Source organism: Panulirus ornatus, chromosome 10 (assembly GCF_036320965.1).
Source record: "Panulirus ornatus isolate Po-2019 chromosome 10, ASM3632096v1, whole genome shotgun sequence".
NCBI classification, from domain to species: domain Eukaryota; kingdom Metazoa; phylum Arthropoda; class Malacostraca; order Decapoda; family Palinuridae; genus Panulirus; species Panulirus ornatus.
The window spans coordinates 30,940,454-30,950,739 of record NC_092233.1 but is presented as its reverse complement, the minus strand read 5'-3'; positions in this window follow the sequence as shown (position 1 = coordinate 30,950,739).

The following is a 10,286-nucleotide window of genomic DNA, read 5'->3' as shown; positions in this document are numbered from 1 at the left end:
CCAAGAGCGTTCAGATTTTGCCACCACAGTCGCTACCACCACCACCACCACTACCACCATCGCCATTCACGTCACCACCACGACCAGTCTGAGGGGCAAGTCTCTTGCTACACCTGAGACCAGAGCAACATGTGCATAAGAGGAACACGTACTGTCCAGATACCTCTTCCCCCGGCACCCACACTCCCTCCCGCTGAATCCTATACACAATATACATTCTTAACTACCCCCATGGGTTAGTTCTCCTATATACATCATTCCCGGTCATCTGCCCTGGAAGCAACTGTGGTCTGATCCAGTTCTTACGGGCTCTGAGCCCCTCCTCCTCTCATGTAAAATATTACCTGCAATAAACTTGTCACAAAAAAGGAAAAAAAAAAAAAATACATGGTGGCTCTTAGTGTGCTTGAGGAGGAAGGAGGATGGTTCCTGGTGTGGTCGAGGAGGAAGGAGGATGGTTACTGTTGTGTTTGAGGAGGAGGAGGGAGGGAGGTTGGCTGGTTGTGTACCCGTGGAGGAGGAAGGATGGCTGCTGGCTTGCCTGAAGAGGGAGGGTGGCTACTGGTGCTTTGTTTTATCATGTTAAAACTTTTGATTATTGTATTGACACGAGTAATGCCAGTCCAGTTATTAACTGTAACTCCTTTACCACGAGAGATATCATTGAATCTTCTATTATCAGGTACACAAAGAACTGTTACGTTAATATTAGTGAAGGTCTATACAAACTAGATAGCTTTATTGTAGCCAGAATTTATGAACAGTTCCCTTTCTTGTCCACATGATGAATATTTAATGACAGGAATGTTGACAGACCCAAACACACCAACCCGAACACCACCATCCAGTAACGCTTGTTTACCAATGGCGTCTTAGCTACGTCTCTTTCTTATATATCAACAGACTGTTCTACGTCATCTATCTCATTCTTGTATCTTCCCTGACGTTCTGACCATTACACGAAAGCGAACTTGGGAACTTGCGTGTTTCATTTTCCTGTGGATTTTTGCATATACTAGATCACTCCATCATTGATCTCTTACATTATATATATATATATATATATATATATATATATATATATATATATATATATATATATATATATATATATATATATATATATATTATCCTTGGGGATAGGGGAGAAAGAATACTTCTCACGTAATCTCTGCGTGTCGTAGAAGGCTACTAAAAGGGAAGGGAGCGGGGGGCTGGAAATCCTCCCCTCTCGTTTTTAATTTTCCAAAAGAAGGAACAGAGAAGGGGGCCAGGTGAGAATATTCCCTCAAAGGCTTCCTCTGTTCTTAACGCTACCTCGCTAACGCGGGAAATGGCGAATAGTATAAAAAAAAAATATATATATATATATATATATATATATATATATATATATATATATATATATATATATATATATATATATATATATATTTATTTATTTATTTGTTCATTTTTATTTTATTTTGCTTTGTCGCTGTCTCCCGCGTTAGCGAAGTAGCGCAAGAAAACGGACGAAAGAATAGCCCAACCCACCCACACACACATGTATATACATACACGTCCATACGCGCAAATATACATACCTAATACATCTCAACGTATACATATATATATACACACACAGACATATACATATATACACATGTTCATAAATTCATACTGTCTGCCTTTATTCATTCCCATCGCCACCCCGCCACACATGAAATAACAAACCCCTCCCCCCTCATGTGCGCGAGGTAGCGCTAGGAAAAGACAACAAAGGCCACATTCGTTCACACTCAGTCTCTAGCTGTCATATATAATGCACTGAAACCACAGCTCCCTTTCCACATCCATATATATATATATATATATATATATATATATATATATATATATATATATATATATATATATATATATATATCTTTCTTTTAAACTATTCGCCATTTCCCGCGTTAGCGAGGTAGCGTTAAGAACAGAGGACTGGGCCTTTTTTGGAATATCCTCACCTGGCCCCACTCTGTTCCTTCTTTTGGAAAATTAAAAAAAAAAAACGAGAGGGGAGGATTTCCAGCCCCCCGCTCCCTCCCCTTTTAGTCGCCTTCTACGACACGCAGGGAATACGTGGAAAGTATTCTTAATCCCCTATCCCCATGGATATATATATATATATATATATATATATATATATATATATATATATATATATATATATATATATATATATATATATATATATTGAGAGGGTGATTGAGAGGGTGAAGGCATGTACAGAGCATCAGATTGGGGAAGAGCAGTGTGGTTTCAGAAGTGGTAGAGGATGTGTGGATCAGATGTATGCTTTGTAGCATTTATGGATCTGGAGAAGGCATATGATAGAGTTGATAGAGATGCTCTGTGGAAGGTATTAAGAATATATGATGTGGGAGGCAAGTTGTTAGAAGCAGTGAAAAGTTTTTATCGAGGATGTAAGGCATGTGTACGTGTAGGAAAAGAGGAAAGTGATTGGTTCTCAGTGAATGTCGGTTTGCGGCAGGGGTGTGTGATGTCTCCATGGTTGTTTAATTTGTTTATGGATGGGGTTGTTAGGGAGGTGAATGCACGAGTTTTGGAAAGAGGGGCAATTATGAAGTCTGTTGGGGATGAGAGAGCTTGGGAAGTGAGTCAGTTGTTGTTCGCTGATGATACAGCGCTGGTGGCTGATTCATGTGAGAAACTGCAGAAGCTGGTGACTGAGTTTGGTAAAGTGTGTGAAAGAAGAAAGTTAAGAGTAAATGTGAATAAGAGCAAGGTAATTAGGTACAGTAGGGTTGAGGGTCAAGTCAATTGGGAGGTAAGTTTGAATGGAGAAAAACTGGAGGAAGTAAAGTGTTTTAGATATCTGGGAGTGGATCTGGCAGCGGATGGAACCACGGAAGCGGAAGTGGATCATAGGGTGGGGGAGGGGGCGAAAATCCTGGGAGCCTTGAAGAATGTGTGGAAGTCGAAAACATTATCTCGGAAAGCAAAAATGGGTATGTTTGAGGGAATAGTGGTTCCAACAATGTTGTATGGTTGCGAGGCGTGGGCTATGGATAGAGTTGTGCGCAGGAGGATGGATGTGCTGGAAATGAGATATTTGAGGACAATGTGTGGTGTGAGGTGGTTTGATCGAGTAAGTAACGTAAGGGTAAGAGAGATGTGTGGAAATAAAAAGAGCGTGGTTGAGAGAGCAGAAGAATGTGTTTTGAAATGGTTTGGGTACATGGAGAGAATGAGCGAGGAAAGATTGACCAAGAGGATATATGTGTCGGAGGTGGAGGGAACGAGGAGAAGTGGGAGACCAAATTGGAGGTGGAAAGATGGAGTGAAAAAGATTTTGTGTGATCGGGGCCTGAACATGCAGGAGTGTGAAAGGAGGGCAAGGAATAGAGTGAATTGGATCGATGTGGTATACCGGGGTTGACGTGCTGTCAGTGGATTGAATCAGGGCATGTGAAGCGTCTGGGGTAAACCATGGAAAGCTGTGTAGGTATGTATATTTGCGTGTGTGGACGTGTATGTATATACATGTGTATGGGGGTGGGTTGGGCCATTTCTTTCGTCTGTTTCCTTGCGCTACCTCGCAAACGCGGGAGACAGCGAAAAAATATATATATATATATATATATATATATATATATATATATATATATATATATATATATATATATATATATATATATATTCATTTCTATTTATTAATTTATTATACTTAACCGCCGTCTCCCGCGTTAGCAAGTTAGGGCAAGGAAACAGACGAGGAATGGCCCAACCCACCCACATGCACATGTGTATACATTAACGCACATATACATACATATACATTTCAATGTATACATACATATGCATACACGGTCATATACATATATGCACATGTACACGTCTATACTTGCTGCCTTCATCCATTCTCGTCGCCACCCCGCCACACACGACATGGCATTTCTTCCCCCCCCCCTCCCCCCTCCAGCGAGGCAGCGCTAGGAAAATACGAAAAAGGCCACATTCGTTAACACTCAGTCTCTAGCTGTCATGTGCAAGGCATCCAGCCCCCACAGACCTTTCCATGGTTTACCTGAGCGCTTCACATGCCCTGGTTCCATCCTTTGACAGCACGTCGACCCCGGTATATCGCATTGTTCCAATTCACTCTATTCCTTGCGCGTCTTTCACCCTCCTGTATGTTCAAGCCCCGATCGCTCAAAATCTTTTTCACTCCATCCTTCCACCTCCAATCTGGTCTCCCACTTCTCGTTCCCTCAACCTCTGACACATATATCCTCTTTGTCAATCTTTCCTCACTCATTCTCTCCATGTGACCAAGCCATTTCAATAGACCCTCCTCTGCTCTCTCAACCACAATCTTTTTTATTACCACATATCTCTCTTACCCTTTCATTACTTACTCGATCAAACCACCTCACACCACATATTGTCCTCAAACATTTCATTTCCAACACATCCACCCTCCTCCGCACAACCATATCTATCGCCCATGCCTCACAACCATATGACATTGTTGGAACCACTGTTCGTTCAGATATACCCATTTTTGCTCTCCGAGATAACGTTCTTGCCTTCCACACATTCTTCAACGATCCCACCCAAACACCCCCCCCCCCCCCCCCCCACCACCACCACCACACACACACACACACCCTGTGACACTTCTGCTTTCATGGTTCCATCCGCTGCCAAATCCACTTATAGATATCTAAAACACTTCACATCCTCCAGTTTTTCTCCATTCAGACTTACCTCCCAATTGACTTTTCCCTCAACCGTACTGAACCTATTAACCTTGCTCTTATTCACATTTACTCTCGGCTTTCTTCCTTCACACACTTTTCCAAACTCAGTGACCAACTTCTGCAGTTACTCACCCGAATTAGCCACCAGCGCTGTATCATCAGCGAACAACAACTGACTCTCTTCCCAAACCCTCACATCCAAACCAGACTGCATACTTGCCCCTCTCTCCAAAACTCTTGCATTCACTTTCCTAACAACCCCATCCATAAACAAATTAAACAACCATGGAAACATCACACACCTCTGCCGCAAACCGACATTCACTGGGAACCACTCCCTTTCCTCTCCTACTCGTACACATGTCTTACATCCTCGATAAAAACTTTTCACTGTTTTTAGCAACTTGTCTCCCACACCACATACTCGTAAAACCTTCCACAGAGCATCTCTATTATATATATATATATATCTATATATATATATATATATCTATATATATATATATATATATATATATATATATATATATATATATATATATATATATATATATATAATGGAAACCACACTGCTCTTCCCCAATCTGATGCTCTGTACATGCCTTTTACCCTCTCACTCAGTACCCTCCCATATGATTTCCCAGGAATATTCAAGCTTATACCTCTGTAATTTGAACTATGCATGCATTCCGCCAATCCTCAGGCACTTCACCATGATCCATACATACATTGAATATCCTTACCAACCAGTCAACAACACAGTCATCCACTTTTTTTAATAGATTCCACTGCAATACCATCCAAACCCGCCGCCTTGCCGGCTTTCATCTTCCGCAAAGCTTTCACTACCTCCTCTCTGTTTACCAAGCCATTCTTCCTGACCCTCTCACTTCGCACACCACCTCGACCAAAACACCCTATATCTGCCGCTCTATCATCAAACACATTCAACAGACCTTCAAAATATTCGCTCCGTCGCCTTCTCACATCACCACTACTTGTTAGTACCTTCCCATTAGCCCCCTTCACCGATGTTCCCATTTGTTCTCGGCTCTTACGTTCTGTATTTACCTCCTTCCAAAACATCTTTTTATTCTCCCTAAAATTTAATGATACTCTCTCACCCCAACTCTCATTTGCCCTCTTTTTCACCTCTTGCACCTTTCTCTTGACCTCCTGCCTCTTTCTTTTATACATCTCCCAGTCATTCGCTCTACTTCCCTGCAAAAATCGTCCAAATGCCTCTCTCTTCTCTTTCACTAACAGTCTTACTACTTCATCCCATCATTCACTACCCTTTCTGATTTAGGTGAGAAACTGCAGAAATTGGTGACTGAGTTTGGTAAAGTGTTTGGAAAAAGAAAACTGGGAGTAAATGTGAATAAGAGCAAGGTTATTAGGTTCAGTAGGGTTGAGGGACAAGTTAATTGGGATGTAAGTTTGAATGGAGAAAAATTGGAGGAAGTGAAGTGTTTTTGATATCTGGGCGTGGATTTAGCAGCGGATGGAATCATGGAAGCGTAAGTGAGTCACAAGGTGGGGAAGGGGGCGAAGGGTCTGGGAGCGTTGAAGAATGTGTGGAAGGCGAGAACGTTATCTCGGAGAGCAAAAACGGGTACGTTTGAAGAAATAGTGGTTCCAACAATGTAATATGGTTGCGAGGCGTGGGCTATAGATAGGGCTGTGCGGAGGAGGATGGATGTGTCGGAAATGAAATGTTTGAGAACAATATGTGTGAGGTAGTTTGATCGAGTAAGTAATGAAAGGTTATGAGAGATGTGTGGTAATAAAAAGTGTGGTTGAGAGAGCAGAAGGTGTATTGAAATGGTGTTCTCACATGGAGAGAATGAGTGAGGAAAGATTGACAAAGAGGATATATGTGTCAGAGGTGGAGGGAACGAGAAGTGGGAGACCAAACTGGAGGTGGAAGGATGGAGTGAAAAAGATTTTGAGCGATCGGGGCATGAACATACAGGAGGGTGAAAGGCGAGCAAGGAATAGTGAATTGGAACGATGTGGTATACCGGGGTCGACGTGCTGTCAGTGGATTGAACCAGGGCATGTGAAGCGTCTGGGGTAAACCATGGAAAGCTTTTTGGGGCTTGGATGTGGAAAGGGTGGTGTGGTTTCGGTGCATTACACATGACTGCTAGAGACTAAGTGTGAACGAATGTGGCCTTTGTTGTCTTTTCCTAGTGCTACCTCGCGCGTGCGAGGGGGAAGGGGGGGGGGTCAATTTCATGTGTGGCAAGGTGGCGACGAGAAAGGATGAAGGCAGCAAGTATGGATATGTACGTGTTTATATATATGTGTATGTCTGTGTATGTATACGTTGAAAGGTATAGATATGTATATGTGCGTGTGTGGGCGTTTATGTATATACATGTGTGTGTGGGTGGGTTGGGCCATTCTTTCGTCTGTTTCTTTGCGCTACCTCGCTAACGCGGGAGACAGTAACACATTATAATAAAAAACTAAATATATGATGGAAATACTGAGTATAACGGTAGGAAGGAACGACGCTTTACGAGATTTTTTAGTATATTACATCTTCAGCCCAAGTACTAAAAGAAAGTGAACTGTTTATATGGAACGCACATAATTAAAATGTCAGGCAATAAGACAATGCAGGACATTCCCTACCCATTTAACGATCATACACTTGTTATTCATCATGTTGTTACGAACGATGTACCGAAGGAGAGATCGGAGAAATGCAGCCAGCTTATTGTACGGTTCCGAGATAAAACGAAATAATATTACGATTTCATGAATTCTTCCCGGGATCGGCACCGGGAACGCCCTCCTCAGTAAGGCGTTCAGTCTGAATGATAGATGAATGAACCTCTGTTGTCAGGGAGGAGTTGAGTTCGTAAACTTGTGGCAAAAATTTCCACATGCTTTCTGGTTTGTTAATGAAGGACGGACCGCACCTTAACGAAGTTGAGGTGAGTGTACGCGCACGGGTTTGGTCAAAAAAATCGCATCCCATGTGGAGCAAACACATCCCCCTACGGAACTACCCTTCGAAATAGACCTCGGTGTACGCAGTAAAGTCCCACAGTTGGTGAGAACATCGTTAGAAGGAAGTTATGATATGATTGTCATTGGCGAATCTTGGTTAGATATCAAAACTAGAGATTTTCTGGCTTAATACTCGGTCCCAGGTTACTCCTTCCTTGATAGGGTTTGGGGAGACATTGTGGGCGATGGTGTCTTGCAGTTATTCATCTGAATCCACTGGGGAAAAAAAATGTTGTCGCCGTTGTTGAGAATGTCGACATAGTTTTTATGGAGATTAGATACGAATCTCGTCTGAAAATGACAGTAGGACTAGTTTGTACCCACTCCTCCCCAACACACACACACACACACACACACACACACAACAGAGATAGATAAAGACTTGATCTGACTTGATCGTACCCTAATCCAATTAGTCGGGATACCCGCTCGCGACGAGCATAGATTAATTTTAACTGTAAATGAGGATCTTGTTTATAATGCTGAAGTTGAAAAAAAAAAGTTACAAGTGATCACCGACAAATTACTTTTGAGGTCGCAGTCAACATTGCATGTAATGCTGGTTAGGAAGACAGTCGTGAAAAAGTACCCGATTTGAGATATGCATATGTTAATGATATTTGCATTGCTCTCCACAGGCAAACCTGGGATGATATGGTCAATGAAAACGACACGAACGTAGTTTGAGAAAGCTTCGGTAAAACCTTCAAATCAGTAGAGGGAACATACGTGCCAATGCGGTGTAGAAGTTTTATTTCAGAATCGAAGCCAAGATGGTGGATCGGTGAAATATGAAAGTGCCTCATGTTTAAGAAGGTAGCTCATGAGAAACTCGTGGAGAGTCAATATGAAGCGTATATTGCTGAAAATAACAAAAGCAACCCAAAGTACTTTCATAGTTATGTTAAAAGCATGTTTAATTACCTAGGCAGTTGGTTTATTAATCAAGGAAAACGGTGACTTGGTTGAAGACATCGAAGCCATGGCGAAAATCTTAAATGACTGTTTTTGCATCTGTGTTTACGACTGAAGACACGACCCATGTCCCAAATCCAGTTTCATTTGATAAGAAAGGAGAACCGTTGTAGATAAACTGACATAAAAGCTGAAGACACAACATCAGCAGTAAACGGAGTGAGGATAAAGAGAACGGAAAGTCCTGAGAAGTTTTGAAGGAGGACAATGAAAGAGGCGAAGAATGAGATAGTTAAGCCCTTGACTGGTCTTTGCTAAGGAAAAAGCTGCTGATGAATGAAAGTCTGCCAGTGTATCGCCGATACTCAAAAATAGGTAGCAAGTCACTGAGAGGAAATTATCGTTCAATTAGCTTAACGTCTGTTGTTTGAAAAGTTACGGAAACCATCATTCACCATAGATTTGTAAACCATTTAGAGGACGATTGCTCAGCAAATGATTCCCAACTTGGTTGTCAGTGAAATCGCTCTTGTCTGACGTATCTGCTTGCTTCCTTTTGTTATAATTAACATTTATGACGGAAACTAAAGCAGTTGATGGCATCTGTATAGATTTTTAAAAACATTCAATAAGGTTCCGCATCAAAGATCACTTGCGAAGTTCAAGTCACAAGGCAGTGATGGGGTTATACTTCGGTGGATAGGAAACTGGTTAACTGGACGTAAACAGAGTTGTGGTCAATGGTTAAGCCTCTGAATATTCAGTTAGACGTAACAAATGGAGTGCCACAAGGATCAGTCTTGGGGCCGGTTCTCTTTCTCATATACATTGATGATGATACACTTCATTCGTCTAATTTCACTCGTAGTAATGGATAGAAACTCGTGGGCAAATGTCTGACTTCGATTGAGGCGAAGTACTTTTTCATATTAACTTGTGGAACAATTTGTGAATCAGTGATTGAAAGCAGTACTGTTACAAGATATGTATAGGATTAGACTTGATAAATACTTCCGTTCAAGTCCACGACTTATGTTTTTGGTGCCTCCATGATCACAGTAACAATTGGCAGGTTATTGTCTCTGAATTATGTGTATGTCATATAACTTTTACCAAACTATTCTCATTGTTTCTGATATCTTCCATCACACACAGCCTCGCGAGAACCCTATAATCTATTGATGAAGTTGCCTTAGTGGGAATTACACTATAAAATGTTAACCATTATCCTATTTTATTTTTAAATGTAATGCGTGCTAGTAAGATTCCACAATACTCCTTAAGAACACAGTTTGTATTTACAAATTTATAGGTTAACAAAAGTGGGAACACAGACAACGTGTGCACAATAACAAACAAGTGGGAACACAGACAACGTGTGCACAATAACAAACAAATGGGAACACAGACAACGTATGCACAATAACAAACAAATGGGAACACAGACAACTTGTGCACAATAACAAACAAATGGGAACACAGACAACGTGTGCACAATAACAAACAAATGGGAACACAGACAACGTATGCACAATAACAAACAAATGGGAACACAGACAACTTGTGCACAATAACAAACAAATGGGAACACAG